Source organism: Ornithorhynchus anatinus, chromosome 14, assembly GCF_004115215.2.
Source record: "Ornithorhynchus anatinus isolate Pmale09 chromosome 14, mOrnAna1.pri.v4, whole genome shotgun sequence".
Lineage (NCBI taxonomy): Eukaryota > Metazoa > Chordata > Mammalia > Monotremata > Ornithorhynchidae > Ornithorhynchus > Ornithorhynchus anatinus.
Window position 1 is genome coordinate 18,767,772 of NC_041741.1, and position 15,769 is coordinate 18,783,540.

Sequence of the window (15,769 nt, forward strand, 5' to 3'; positions counted from 1 at the left end):
GGGCCCAGAGAATTACAGATACATACGTGCTGTGGGGAAGGGAGGGGGCTCGCGGTCTTAATCCCCATTTCCCAGAGGAGGAAACTGGGGTCCAGAGAAGTGACTTGACCCCGGTCACACGGCAGACAAGTGGCGGAACTGGGATTGGAACCCATGACCTTCTGGCCCCCAGGCCCGGGCTCCATCCGCTACGTCATGCTGCCCGTGTGCCGAGGTGGTGGGAGGGGAAGCGGTAGCTACGGCGATCGCTCTGCTCGGCCGCGATGGCTTTGAAATTTGGGACGGCGAGGGTCTGGCAAACTTGAAGTGGGAAGGAGTTCCACGCGGTGGGGAGAGATGGAGAATGGGAGCGATGAGAAGGAGACCCGGTAAGTTGGTCAGCTTGAAAGGAGAGTGCAAGCTGGGGGCTAGCGGGAAGAGAGCGCGGAGAAGCAGGAGGCGGAGAGCCGAGCAAGTTGCCTCGAGGTCGGTGGCCAGGAGTTTCTGCCTCAGGTGGAGTGGAGGTTTCTGAGGCGCGAGGAGACGCGGGCAGGATGACATTTTAGAAGAATGATCCGGACGGCAGAGCGAACTGTCGACCGGAGACGGGAGAGAAGCGGCGTGGCTCGGTGGAAGGAGCCCGGGCTCGGGTGTCAGAGGTCGCGGGTTCGAATTCCGCCTCCGCCGCTTGTCAGCCGCGCGACTTTGGACGAGTCACTCGACTCCTCTGTGCCCCAGTTCCCTCGTCTGGAAAATGGGGATGAAGACTGGGAGCCCCACGTGGGGCAACCCGATGACCTTGTATCCCCCCCCCCCCCAGGGCCTAGAACAGGGCACCTAGTGAGCGCTTAACAAATGCCGTTATAAAAGGAGAGACGCCGGAGGGCCGGTGAGGAGGCTGATCCGCCAGTCAGGCCGGGACGTCCGAAGTGTCTGAAGGGGATGGGGTAGCTGGGTTGGGGGGAAGGGGGTGGACCCTAGAAGGATCAGGTGACGGACCCCAATGCGGGGAAGGAGAGAGATGGAGGAGTCGGGGATGATTCCGAGGTCGCGGCCGTCGGAGACGAGAGGCTGTGGTGGGGTCTCCGGTGATGGGAATCACCGGGACCTGGTCCTGATCCCGGCTCCGCCACGGGTCTGCTGCGTGACCTTGGGCAAGAAACTTCAAGTCTCAGTTCCGTCATCTGCGAAATGGGGAGTGAGACTGGGAACCCCCCGTGGGACACGGACCGTGTCCGGGCTTATTATTCTGCGTCTGCCCCGGCACTTAATCAAAACCACATTGAGAAAATAAAAGTTAGGCGGCGGAGGGAAGTCGGTGGGGAAGATGAGTACAGTTTGGGGCATATTTGGATGGCAAATAGAGGGTATTTTGGAAATACGTTGATGGATCTGAGCAATTGAAGAACGGCTCAATGAACCGTCACGTATCGTAGGGCAATATCTTAGCTTGTATTTTATCTTTTAACGGCGCATAGGTGTCTTGTATTTTAGATTTTAGGGGAAAGTCAGTAGTTTCGTATTTCTATCACTATTATAAATGTGTCCATGGGCTACCTGGCGGTAGGTGGAGCCATTAAATATAATGAACCTCTAAAATATTAAAGAGGAAAAAGAGAGGTGCTATAAAGAGCCTTACGGGGTTTCTCTAGAAATAGTATTTGCTCCAACTTGAAGGTTAGAAGCCTTAACTCTATCTGTAAATTCAAGTGTAGAAAAGAGAAAAAGCTTTTACGAAGAAAACCTTTAAGCTGAAAGCTTATTTCATCGCGAAACGCATATGACACCCAGTTAGGGTTTTTTTTTAATGAAACAAGGGATTATTATTAGACATCCAAGAGGGAAAGTGTTGCTTTAATTCTGCATCAGAGCCGAAAATCACTTCTTTTTGTTTCTGATGAGATTTAACCGGAGTGATCTGACACTAACCACAGTTATAGCAAGATTAGAGAATTGGAAGCGATTTTCCACTTCCATTTTCACGACAGAAGCCACTCTGCTCTTCCTGCATCAATTTTCATGAAGTCTTTTCAACCTCAGTAAACTGCTATTTAACGAAGCTACGATATTTCACTTGGTTTTCGTTAGGTCTTAAGCACTCAAGCCGTAATTGCCCAGAGGGGATGAGGAATCGATCATCGGCCTCTTTCAGAATCGGTGAAACAGCTGCGCGGCGATAAACCCCACCTTTCTTTGCCTAATAAGCTGTCTGCTGGGTGACCTCGAGCAAGACACTTTGCTTCTCCGTGCCTCGATTTCCTCATCTACCTAAGGGGGATTCAGCGCCCGTTCTCCACCCCGTTTGGACCGTGCCCAACCTGTCTTGCATCGACCCCAGGGCAAGTCACTTCACTTCTCTGTGCCTCAGTTCCCTCATCTGTAAAATGGGGATGAAGACTGTGAGCCCCACGTGGGACAACCTGATTCCCCTATGTCTACCCCAGCGCTTAGAACAGTGCTCGGCACATAGTAAGCGCTTAACAAATACCAACATTATTATTATTATTATTGGTACAGCGCTTGGCACGATCGCCTGGCAAATAAATAGCGCAGTTATTAATGCCGTTATTCAGTTACCATTTATTTGAACCCAGTTTTAAGTGACGCGAGCGAACGAGGCGGGTGTCGAAGGCACGGGGGGCCGGGGGGAGGTCCTACCCGTGACTCTGTCTTGCAGCAGAGGCCTGAAGAATCGTCCTCTCTCGCCCAGGCCTAAAGTGGCCGAGAGTGAGGTGTGTAGCAGGGGAAGTGACTGCCGCGTGAAGCCTCGGGACGCCTTAAGAGCAGACGCCGCCGTTCTCTCACCTCTCTCCAAAGGCCTCCTCACGCTGGCTGGCCGGTTCATCGCTCGGGCCCGTCCCGGGGGCAACGACCACCAAGGATGACGTCCTTCCCGCCAAATCTAACGGACCCGACCCCGGCCGGATCCCCCGACCTCGTTAACGCTCCCCCCTTCTCCTGGACATGCAGTCTAGCCTCAGTTTCCCCGTCACTGTCCTCTCCGGGTCATTTCTAGCCGTCCGGCCGCTCCTTCTCGGCGTCTCTCGTGGCCTGTTCCTCTGGCTTCCACCCCCCGTCTGTGGGGAATCTCCCTAAGACTCAGTTCCTGGGTCCCCTTCTATTGGCCGGCGTCTCCTTACCGCCTCGGGAAGCCCATCCACTCTCGTGGCCACCTCTCCGGGGATGACGCCCAGATCTACCTCACTGGCCTTGACCTGGCTCCTCCTCGGCGGTCTCGCGTCTCCTCCTCCGGCCTTCGGGACCCCTCGGCTTCGTTGTCCTGCCGACACCTCAGGCAGGCTCAGCGTGTCCAGAACTGCGCCTCAATAAATAGGCCTGACTGTTTAGGGGGGTCCGGTGCCTCCGGCCAGGTAAGGAAGCCGGTGCTGCTCTTTGGGGGGCTGTTTTTGAGATGGGGCAAGGGTGGAAAAGAACCCCGTCCCCCCTGGAGACTCCTTGTGGGCAGGGATCCTGTCTACTCCCGCTCTGCCACTTGTCAGCTGGGTGACCGTGGGCAAGTCACTTCACTTCTCTGTGCCTCGGTTACCTCATCTGTCAAATGGGGAATTAAAACTGTGAGCCCCACGTGGGACAACCTGATCACCCCAGCGCTTAGAACAGTGCTCTGAACATAGTAAGCGCTTAACAAATACCGACATTATTATCATTATTAGTCGCTCAATTATACGTAAGTGCTCAGTACGGCGCTCCGCACACAGTAAGCGTTCAATAAATACCACTGATTTAAGTGATTGTTTTGCACCCCTTGCGGGGCTGGGCCGGAGTGCCTCATCCCCTTTGCTTTTGAAGCAGGGATCGTGTTTGCTCCTCCCTTCAGCTTTAATAAATTCTCAGAAAGCTCAGAAATGAAGCAGTCGTCCCAGCCCCCCCCCCCCCCAACCAGCGCTTAGAACAGTGCTCTGAACATAGTAAGCGCTTAAGAAATACCAACATCATTTTTATTATTATTATTTTTCAGACCAAGAAACAGAGTCGACTCAACAGTTACGTATGCGACAGTCTTCCTTCGGCGCGCCTGTGATTTTCATTTCTCAGTGACTCTTTCCCGATGTGCTTTATTTTCTGCTCGGCTAACTGCAAGTGCGAAAAGAGGCTCACGCGGTCCCCGCTGGCAATTTGGTACTAATTGTCACACTGCGCTCTGCAGTCTGAATAACAAGCTGTCCTTTCCGGGCTCAGGCGGGAGTCGCAGTAATTCTCTTTTCAGGATTCCACCGGCACTGATCGCAGCCACCCCATTTGGGTTTTAATTGGCCGTGAAGAACCCAGGAATGGAAATACAGTTTTGACTGGAGATAAGGACCCAGTATTGCCCTTCCTAGTATTCCTGGGAGATAACAGCCCCTAACGAATGAAGAGGCAGGAAGATGAGATCGTAAAGAGATAGAGATCCCCTCCCAAATCCAATACCCAAAATGATTTGAACTCTTGCTCACCCCCACTAATGTAAAACAGGAATTCACGGATAATCCAGGCATCTCCTTTTAACCATAAATTTCAACCTCTCTCTAACCTTTCACCACAACCACCGACGGGTAGCAAAGCTGATTTCGGATTCCCCTCCTCTGAACGCGCTCTCCAGGAGGTTTGCAACGGTGAAATGAGAAGCGGTGCAGCCTAGAGCAAAGGGCACGGGCCTGGGAGTCCGAGGACCTGGGTTCTAATCCCGCTGCGCCGCTTACCTGCCGTGCGGCCTAGGGCGAGTCGCTTAACTTCTCTGCGCCTCAGTGACCTCATCTATAAAATGGAGATGGAGATTGGGAGCCCCCATGTGGGACGCAGACTGTGTCCCATCTGATTAGATTTTATCGACTCCTGGCCGTAGTAAGCGCTTAACAAACACCATTAAAATAATAATAATAATAAGATTGGTATTTGTTAAGCGCTTACTATGTGCAGAGCACTGTTCGAAGCGCTGGGGTAATCACATTGTCCCACGTGAGGCTCACAGTCTTAGTCGCCATTTTCCAGATGAGGCCGCTGAGGCCGAGAGAAGTGAAGTGACTCGCCCACAGTCACCCGGCTGACACGTGGCCGCGCCGGGATTCGAACCCGTGACCTCTGACTCCCAAGCCCGGGCTCTTTCCGCTGAGCCACGCTGCTTCTCTCCTGTTGCTGCCCGCGGGGAGTTTACAGTCTGACGGGAGAGTTAAGATTTCATCTCATCACATGGCTGAGTTTTTTCAGAGGACACGGTTTGGAGCTCACTGTTCCATTCCAAAATGCTCATCCCATCCAAGCAACTATTTCTGGTACAGACACACCCCAGGGTCTGGTGGAGTGGCCTCATTGAAAAGGTCGCCTGCTAAGAAGGGGATGATGATAACAATTAGGGTATTCGTTAAGCGCTTACTATGTGCTAGGCGCTGTACTAAGCTCTAGGGCGGATACAAGCAAATAGGGTTGGACACGGTACCTTCCCACGTGGGGCTCACAGTCTCGATCCAACAGAGAAGCAGCACGGCTCAGCGGAAAGAGCCCGGGCTTGGGAGTCAGAGGTCACGGGTTCGAATCCCGGCGCGGCCACGTGTCAGCCGGGTGACTGTGGGCGAGTCACTTCACTTCCCTGGGCCTCAGCGACCTCATCTGGAAAATGGCGATTAAGACGGTGAGCCTCACGTGGGACAACCTGATTACCCCGTGTCTACCCCAGCGCTTCGAACAGCGCTCTGCACATAGTAAGCGCTTAACAAATACCAACTTCATTATTATTAATCCCCATTTTCCGGATGAGGTCACTGAGGCTCAGAGAAGTGAAGTGCCTCGCCCAAGGTCACGCTGCAGACAAGTGGCGGAGCTGGGATTAGAACCCACGACCTTCGGACTCCCGGGCGCGCGCTCGATCCAATCCGCTGGGCATTTTTCACAGAGTGTGGGAGAAGTATTTTCCTAATTGATTAATTAAATTCCCTATGTAAGTAGGGATCTGTCCTACCTTTTCCCTCTGTAATTCTTCAGATCGGGGCAGCCCGTTCGGATAAGCTGAAAAAAATGGATCCGGGATGAAACACTGGCATCGTTCTGCGAAGCCTTCACAAGACTTCTCCATTTTTCAGGCTTTTACTCATGACGCCTCATTTCGTGGTAGTCGGTCTGGTCAAACCCCTCCGGGGTGGCCCCTGGAGAGTTTCCGGGACTCCCCCAGTCTCGACGACGGGAGGGAGAGTCACGCAGAGGCCCGTCCACTCCATTCCCATCGTGGCCGGTGGCTAGCGAGTGCTACGAGTCAAAACTCCCCCGTGCTGGGCGGCAGCGGCACGGGGGAGCGTCGAAGGCGGAGGCTCGAGTTTCCCGCGCCGAAGGAGGCGACGGTAAACCGCTTCCGGATTTTTACCCTCCGGATCCACCACCGGAGCCATCGCAGGCGGAGGCGTGAGGGAGAGACGTGTCCGTGGCGCCGGTACGGGTCGGAGCCGACCCGACGGCGTGAGACGAGCGGAGCCTCTGAAGCCCGAGATCAGCCGGGAGGGTTACGGTGGCCATTTTCAGATCCGGAATCGTCTTTGCCCGGCCTCGCGCCTCTGACGTCGGCTTTGGAAGATTTTAGGGTCGGTTAATAATCCGAAGTCTGAGTTTCGAGTCAAAGCAGGTCTCAGTGTAAACCGAAAACAACGAATGCTATTTATTGGATGCCTATCGTGGGCAGAGAGGTGTACTGAGTGCCTGGGGGAGTAACCTGGAAGCAAAAACGTCGACCCTAATGATCTAACGGTAGGAGAAAGGCAGACACACAGCCCTAACTCATTTACAGAAAGTGGGAGGTGGAGAGGGAAAAGGGACGCGACCGTTATCAGCCACGGAGTTGCCGTCGAGGATCGATCGACCTGTTGAGCGCTTACTGGGTGCGGAGCCCTGTGCTAAGCGCTTGGGAGTCGGTTGCCAGGTTCCCCGCCCACAGTGAGCTTCCAGTCGAAAAGGGGACTCGGGACGGTTTTCAGGATCCCCGCTGGGCCTGTTCACTTAGGGACGGGGCTCTCGGTGGTTCTAGAGGCCACTGGGGGCCAAGATTCACAACGGGCGACACCGGGATTAGAACCCAGGTCTCCTGATTCCCGGGGCGGAGCTTCTTCCACTGGACCTGCAGCAGGAGAGGGGTAGGGTGAAAGTGAGGAGCAAATGGGTTGAATTCACAGTAGGCTGACGTATACCGTTCGTTCGGTCGTATTTACTGAGCGCTTGCTGTGTGCAGAGCACTGTTCTAGGCGCCTGGAAGGTACAGTTCGGCAACAGATGGAGACGATCCCTACCCGACAACGGGCTCGCGGTCTCGAAGGGGGGAGACAGACGACAAAACAATAGACGGGCACCACTAGCGTCGATATAGATAGAATTATCGATATATGCGCATCATTAATAAAATGGATAGGATAATAAATATATATATACACACAAGTGCTGTGGGGCGGGGAGGGGGGTAGAGCCGAGGGAGTCGGGGCGATGGGGAGGGGAGGAGGAGAGAGGAAAAGGGGGAGCTCAGTCTGGGAAGGCCTCCTGGAGGAGGGGAGCTCTCAGTAGGGCTTTGAAGGGGGGAAGTGTGCCGGTTTACCACCGACGTACATATTGATATGTACAGAGGTGTCGAAGATGAGCGTGAACATCCATGTTATACGAACGTGAGTGCCCTCCTTGCAGCTAAGGGAGAGGTTTGAGGTGGCTGGGGAACCGATGGGAAATTCAGCTTTCATTCAGTAGCATTATTGAGCGCTTACTATGTGCAGAGCACTGTACTGAGCGCTTGCAATGTATAATTTGGCAACAGATAGAGATAATCCCTGCCCACTGACGGGCTTACGGTCTAATCCTTTCTTCTCTGAACGAAGGGGATGCACGGACATCTCTATCTCGCTGCCGACCCCTCTCCCATATCCCCCCCCCCCGGCCTGGAACTCCCCTCCGTATGGCCAAGAACACCACTCTGCTCGCCTTCAAAACCTTATTAAAATCACATCTCTTCTCTCCCGACCCCCGGCTCCCTCTCCATTCTGCGTTATCTACGCACTTGGATCTGTGACCTCGGAGCGTCTGGCGTTCACCCCACCTTCGGACCAACAACACTCCGTACGTATCTATCGACCGTCTCGTCTCGCGCCGTCGAGCCGTCTCCGACCCGTAGCGACACCACGGACGCATCGCTCCCCGAACGCCCAAGCTCTCCGGCCGCGGTCGTTCCGGGAGTGCGTCCGGGGAGTTTTCTCGGTAAAAATACGGAAGCGATTTACCGTCGCCGCTTTCCGCGCGGGGAACCCCAGTCTCCTCCCTCGGCTCTCTCCCCTTCCGCTGCTGCCCAACGTGGGTGAGTTTTGACTCGTAGCCGACGGACTTCCACTCGCCAGCCACTGCCCAAGCGGGGAACGGAACGGACAGGCCTCTGCTTGACTCCCCCTCCCGTAGCCGGGACTGGTAGCCTGGAAACTCTCCGGGTGCGACCCTGAGAGGGGATCTACAAATTCCATATTACAAATGATTTATATTAATGTCCCGTCTTTCCCTCTGGACTGAAAGTTCGCTGCGGGCAGGGAAAGGTGTCTGTTATATTTTACTCTCCCAAACGCTCAGTACAGTGCTCTGCGTATAGTAAGTGCTCAATGAATACCACCGATTGATTGCCTCTGGTAATTGATGAACACTTTACCGGTGCGATGGCTTACTCTGTGCTTTGCGCTTAGTGTGGTATCTGGCGCATAGTAAGCGCTTAACAAAAACCACAGTTATTATATTACCTACTGTGTGCGGAACATTGTAATTACTTAGTGTTGGTATTTGTTAAGCGCTTACTCTGTGCAGAGCACTGTTCTAAGCGCTGGGGTATATACAGGGTAATCAGGTTGTCCCACGTGAGGCCCAAAGTTAATCCCCATTTTCCAGATGAGGTCCTTGAGGCCCAGAGAAGTGAAGTGACTTGCCCAGAGTCACACAGCTGACAAGTGGCAGATCTGGGATTCGAACCCATGACCTCCGACTCCCAAGTCCGGGCTCTTTCCACTGAGCCACGCTGCTTCTCGGAGTGCTCGGGAGAGTAGATTAGAGTTAGAGGACATGATCCCTGCCTTAAGCACATAGTAAGCGCTTAATAAATACCGTGATTATTCTTAGGGAGTTTCCGATCTGAAACCAGGGGAGAGAGAGATAAAATGATTTACCCAGAAGAGGAAGGAGTGCTTAAATCATACAGCACATAAATCAATACGTATCACAGTTCCGCAAGGCACCGCGAGACGAAAGTTGGAGGGATGTGGGACTTGGGAAGTGTTAGATTTGGATCGCCCTGTTAGAATCCCTCAAAGGAGACTCTCGATCCTCGAGGACCCTCAAGAGAAGCGGACGGTTAAACGGTCTGCCAAGGATTCTATCTGAGGCCCCGGGGGAGGAGAGAGTTTGGGCCTGCTCGGAGATCATTTTGAGAGGGAATTCACAAAGGGAATATTTCCCGGCAACACAACTCGGAGGAGGAGGGAAAATGAGAAAATTCCCAAGCCCTAGTCAAAGCCCTTATTCAACGGACATAGAAACCTCACCACACGCTTGAGCGAGGGTTTAGCCGGAGAAGCGTCTCACGAGGGTGGGTCTAATGGGGTCTTTTTCCCCTTCCCCTGGGCAAGGGGGGGGGCGGTGAGACACTGAAGCAGCGAGCTATTCTGAGACTTTTCTGCTGCAAATCTTAAAGACTTGGGGGAGACTGTCCCTGCCCAGGAAACGGTCCCTCCGCTTGCCGGAAAACGTAGCCCAAACTAGAGGAAGCCAGGTCCTTTTCCTTGTTGGGAAACCCAGCCCCAACTCCTTTTTCTTGTTGTTCCTTGGCCCCCGCCTCCAAAAAGAGGTCTGACTGGCTGCTTTGAAAGACAGCCCGACCGGAGGAAGAGAAACCAACCGAAGAAAAGCCGCGATTTGAGAAGGATTTGGAAGGGGAAGAGAGCTGCGGTCCGGTGGCTTTGGAGAAGGAGGAGATTCCAGGTAGGAGGAAGGGAGTGAGCCGGGGGCGGAGATGAGGGGGGTCGAGCACAAGGCACCACCGTGCTGGGGAGACAAATGGGGAGTTGGAGCTGGGGTGTAGTCGGAGAAGAGGGTGGCTAGGCGAGAGGGAGAGCTGATAATAATAATAATTATGTTGGTATTTGTTAAACGCTTACTATGTGCAGAGCACTGTTCTAAGCGCTGGGGGAGATACAGGGTAGTCAGGTTGTCCCACGTGAGGCACGTAGTTAATCCCCATTTTACAGATGAGGTAACTGAGGCACAGAGAAGTTCAGTGACTTGCCCGCAGTCACACAGCCGACAAGTGGCAGAGCCGGGGGTCGAACCCATGACCTCTGACTCCGAAGCCCGGGAGGGCCTCCAAGTCAAAGGTTCAGAGGGAGACGAGAGTGAAGGATGATGCGTTCTGGGAGGAGAGCTGAGGAAATCCATCGGTCATATTTATTGAGCGCTTGCTGCGTGCAGAGCACCGTACTTGAGAGAGTACAGTATTACAATAAACAGACACCTTCCCTGCCCACGGCAAGCTTAAAGTCCTGCGGCAGCAGGGCGTAGTGGGTGGAGCATGGGCCTGCCGGTCAGAAGATCACGACAGCTCATCCCGGCTCCGCCACTTGTCCGCTGTGTCACTTCACTTCTCTGGGCCTCAGTTACCTCGTCTGTAAAATGGGGATTGAGACTGTGAGTCCCACATGAGACCAACTCGATTGAATCCACCTCAGTAGAGCGCCAGGCACACAGTAAAAATAATAATAATACTGTTGGTATTTGTTCAGCGCTTACTGTGCGCAGAGCACTGTTCGAAGCGTTGGGGGAGGTACAGGGTCATCAGGTTGTCCCACACGGATCTCACAGTCTTCATCCCCATTTTCCAGATGAGGGAACTGAGGCACAGAGAAGTGAAGTGACTTGCCCACGGTCACACAGCTGCCAAGTGGCAGAGCTGGAATTCGAACCCATGACCCCTGACTCCCAAGCCTGGGCTCTTTCCACTGAGCCACACTGTTGTCCAGTAAGCGCTGAACAAACGCCATTATTATTATAATTATTATTTACGTGAGACGAAAGCCGAACTCCTCATCTCCCCACCCGAACCCTGCCCTTCCCCACCATTTTCCCATCACTGTAGACAACACCGCCATCCACGCTGTCCAACCAGCCAATAACCCTAGTGTTACCCTCGACAGACTGTGAGCCCGTCACTGGGCAGGGATCGTCCCTGTCCGCTGCCGAATTGTTCATTCCGAGCGCTTAGTACAGCGCTCTGCACATAGCAAGCGCTCAATAAATCCTATTGAATGAATGACTCCGTCACCGAAATCTGTCGGTTCTCCCTGCGCGTCACTCAAATTCACCCTTTCCTCTCCATCCAAACTGCTGCGGCATTAATCCAAGCATTTATCGATTACTGGATTACCGTCGTAGCCTCCTGGCTGATCTCCCTGTCTCCTGTTTCTCCCTTTCCGGGCAATACTTCGTTCTGCTGCCCGGATCTTTTTCCTTCAAAACCGTTCGGTCCGCGTTTCGCCACTCCTGGGGTTGCCCGTCGACCTCAGCACAGAGCAGAAACTCCTTCCCGACAGCTTCGGGTACTCGATCGCCTTTTCCCCGCCCACCTTACCCTTTTGATTTCCTACTACAACGCAGCCTGGCAAACTCCGCTCCTCGCTGTACCTCGACCTCATCGATCTCGTTGGCGACCCCTCGCCCGCGTCCCGCCTCTGGCCCGGAGTCCCCTCCTCCCTCGTATCTGGCAGATCTAGACATCCTCTCTCCCCACCTTCGAGGCTTCCCCGCCCAAGCCCTCCTTTCCTCCCTCTCCCTCTTCATCGCCCCGACTTGCTCCCTCTGTTCACCCCCCATCCCAGCCCCAGTGCCTTTATATACATATCTATAGTTTACTTTTATTAATGTCTGTCTTCCCCTCTAGGCTGTAAGCTCTCGTGGGCAGGGAATGTGCCTGTTTATTGTTATATTCTACTCTCCCCAGCGTCTGGCACAGTGCTCCGCACACTGTCAGTGCTCAGTAAATCTGACTGAATGAATTAAATGAACGAATGAATTAAAAACACACCTCCTCCAATAGGCCTCTATTTCCTCCTCTCTCTCTCCCTTCTGCATTACCTTGCATTCAGTCAATAGTATTTATTGAGCGCTTACTATGTGCAGAGCACTGTACTAAGCGCTTGGAATGAACGAGTCGGCAACAGATAGAGACAGTCCCTGCCGTTTGACGGGCTCACGGTCTAATCGGGCACAAGGATTTGCGCTCGGGATTCGCCCTTCCCTCAGCCCCACAGCGTCGATGCACCTACCTGTAACTTGAATTTGTTTATCTATGTCCATGTCTCTCTCCCCCTCTAGACTGCGATTTCATGGTGAGCACGGAGTGCGTCCTCCGACTCCGGTACACTGTGCTCTCCAAAGCGCTTAACACAGTGCTCTCTGCAGACAGTAAGTACTCAATAAATGACCGACTGATCGACTGGCTTGGCCTCCGGGGCAGGGTAGAGCTGTAGAGCGTTGGCTGTCCGCCGGAGTGACTCTGGCCGTAGACAGAGACACCTAAAAATGTAAAAAACCTCCGTGTGCACCTCTTCTTAATATGCTCTCTTGATGCATTCTGTGATCTCGAGGGTCCAGGACTGCCAGGGAAGAGGGAGTGTGAGTTGTACACAGCTTTAGTCCTTCTATCCTGCAGTGTCTCAGTCCCGAAGCCTTGGGCCACTCGTTGCACCGAAGTATTAATGTCCATTCTCAGCACTTTGGCATGGATGCGTAGTTGACTGACCCTTAACCATTTTTTAAAAGATGTCCATCGTTTGTGAATATTTTTTATGTCTGTCACCCTCACTGAGCAGCGTGGCCTAGTGCAGAGAGCGCAGAAGTGGAAGCCGAGGGACGGGGGTGTTAATCCACCCTTGGCAAGTCACTTATCGTCTCTGAGCCGCAACTTCTCCTTTGTAAAACGGTGATTCAGTACCTGTTCTCCTTCCCCTTTGGACTGTGGAGTCTCTGTGGAATCTGATCTGATTGTACCGGATGGACGCCAGCCAGTTCTTTAGCACGATAGTGAGTCCTTAAAAAATATTATTATGATCAGTAGCAATATGAATATTATTTTCCTTGGGGGCAAGGAGATTATCCTGGGCTTCTGCTGGTCTTCCCGAGCATTTACTACAGTAAAGTGTAATTGGAAGGAATTTATTAACTACATTACCACTCTGACGAATGAAGTCTCAGGGCTGAGACCCCATCATTATCCTTCCCCCGGTGAACGTTACGCTTCTCGTGGGAGCCTCGAGGGGTCCCGAGACACAACCGAGATGGTCCCCGTGACGTGTTCCGGCAGAGGCCACGCTCGTCATTCCTGTGCCGGCTGCCCAGAAGGGACGGGGAATCGTTCCGCGCCTGTAAACGGCAGGAAACCCACTCTCGGCTTCGGTCGCCAGCTGATGCCCACTCAAGCGATCGATAAATTGTATTTATTGAGCGCTCACTGTGTGTACCGTCCTAAGCGCAAGGGAGAGTGCAGTAGGACAGAGCGGGTAGTCGCGTTCCCTGCCCACAGTGACCTCACCGTCCAGACGAAGAGACAGACGGTAATATTAATGAATGAACTGTGGATCTGTGCATAAACGCTGTGGGGCCGAGGGAGGGATGAATAAAGGATGCAAACCCAGGGTGACACCAAAGGGGGTGGGAGAAGAGGAAACGAGGGCCTAGTTGGGGAATTCCTCCTGGAGGAGATGTGCCTTCAGTGAGGCTTTAAAAGTGGGGAGAGTGATCATCCGTCGGGTACGGAGAGGGAGGGAGTCTCAGGCCGAGGCAAGATGTGGGTGGCGGGATAAAAAAGATCGAACTACAGCGAGTAGGCATGAGAAGAACCCAGCCTACAGGCTGGGTTGTAGTAGGAGAGCAGCAAGATAAGGTAGGGAGGGGCAAGATGATTAAGCGCTTTAAATAATAAGAATAATGGCATTGGTTAAGCGCTTACTACGTGCCCAGCACTGGGGTAGAAACAGGGTAAGCAGGTCGTCCCACGTGGGGTTCACAGTCTTCATCCCCATTTTACAGATGAGGTCACCGAGGCCCGCCCGGAGAAGAGCAGAAACTTGCCCAAAGTCACACGCAAGTGGCGGAGTCACTCACCGATAAAAAACCAATGGATAAGGAGTTTGTGTTTGATGCGGAGGTGGACGGTCAACCACTGGAGGTTCTTGAGGAGTGGGGAAGCACGGCCTCAACGTTTCTGTAGACAAATGATCCGGACAGCAGAGTCGAGTGTGGGCCGGAGAGGGGAGGGAAGGGAGGCCGGGAGGGCCGCGAGGAGGCTGAGGACGGGATCCAGGCGGGATGGGATGAGTGATTGTATTAACGTGGCAGCCGTTTGGATGGTGAGGAGAGGATGGATTTTAGCAACGTCGCGAAGGCTGAACTGACGGGATTTAGTGAAGGTTGAATGTGTGGGTGGAATGAGAGAGAGGAGTCAAGGATAACCCCAAGGTTATGGGCTTGGGAGACGGGAAAGTCAAGGGGAGGACAGGGTTTGGGTTGGAAGACAGGGGGTTTTGTGACGTACGCGTTGAGTTTGAGGTGTCGGTGGGACGTCCAAATAGAGATGTCCTGAAGGCAGGAGGAAATGTGACACTGCAGAGAGAGAGAGAGAGAGAGAGAGAGAGCAGGGCTGGAGATGGAGATTTGGGAATCATCCGCATAGAGATGGAAGGTGAAGTCCTAGGAGCTAATGAATTCTCCTAGGAAGGTGACGGGATAAGAGGAACGGGGCAGGGGAGGAGGATGGGAACGGGTTAAGAGGTAGGGAGGAGCGGGTGGGGGGATGCGGGCGGGGGTGCGGCTTAGCTTCCTGGCTCGGCAGAGGCTGCAGCTCCGCTGGCCACCGAGTCACCACCGGGGCGATTCCTCCCTCCGAAAATCCAGCCAACGCAGCTCAGCGGAAGTCTGGCCCCGGGCGGGGAAGAGGACCCGCCGAGGGAACTGGACCGTCGAGGTGGCCCTCACTTTGGACACAGGATGAAGATAGAGACTCTAGCCTCGGAGGCAGCGTGGCCTAGTGGAAAGAGCAGTCTTGGGAGTCAGAGGGCCTGGGTTCTAATCCTGGCTCCGTCACTTGTCTGCCGTGGGACCACGGGCAAGTCGCATAACCTCTTTGCGCCTCTTCCGTAAAACGGGGATTTAGACCGGGAGGCCTATGAGCCCTGTGGACCCATCCTGATGATCTCGTATCTACCCCAGCATTTAATTAATTCGTTCGTTCATCCAGTAGTATTTATTGAGCGCTTACTATGTGCAGAGCACTGTACTAAGCGCTTGGAATGTACAATTCGGCAACAGATAGAGACCATCCCTCCCCAGTGACGGGCTCGCAGTCTAATCGGGGGAGACAGACAGCAGAGCAAAACAGATCGAAACCAAAACAAGACAACGTTATAGTACAGTGCCTGGTGTACTGTGAGTGCTCTATAAATACCATTGAAAAAGTGGACTTTACCACAGATCTTGGAAAAATTCAACGCCCAGGTTGAGATTCCCAGACTCTGGCGTCTCCTGCAGATACTTCTCCTCCTATCTTGTCAAATCGACAAGATAATGAAAGTCAAAATCCTCCTTTGGTGTCTCGCGCCCGATTTTCAGTATGACACAAAGGGGACACGAGTAGAGTTGCTCAAGAACCTGGATGTGGTGTGCGCAGTACAGTGCTGGTGAAATTTATTTGTCCCCTGAAGCTACCTTATTGCCATTCTAACACGGCCCGTAGGAAACGCTAGACCTGATT

At 53.4% G+C, this 15,769-nt stretch overlaps 2 long non-coding RNA genes across 3 annotated transcripts; one reads left to right on the top strand and one right to left on the bottom strand.

Moving 5' to 3' along the window:
- Positions 1-3,966: 3,966 nt before the first annotated feature.
- On the bottom strand, positions 3,967-9,348 carry LOC114816418. The gene is made up of 3 exons (XR_003764190.2): positions 9,141-9,348; positions 5,936-5,982; positions 3,967-4,737 (listed from the first exon to the last, which is right to left on the bottom strand). It is a non-coding gene; the product is annotated as an uncharacterized LOC114816418 (long non-coding RNA).
- Positions 9,328-14,148, top strand: LOC114816416. Of its 2 annotated transcripts, XR_003764189.2 has the most exons (5): positions 9,332-9,559; positions 9,816-9,951; positions 12,337-12,426; positions 12,834-13,044; positions 14,050-14,148. It is a non-coding gene; the product is annotated as an uncharacterized LOC114816416 (long non-coding RNA). The 2 variants fall into 2 exon arrangements; XR_005660813.1 differs by having other exon boundaries at positions 9,328-9,559; positions 12,337-13,044.
- Positions 14,149-15,769: the final 1,621 nt, after the last annotated feature.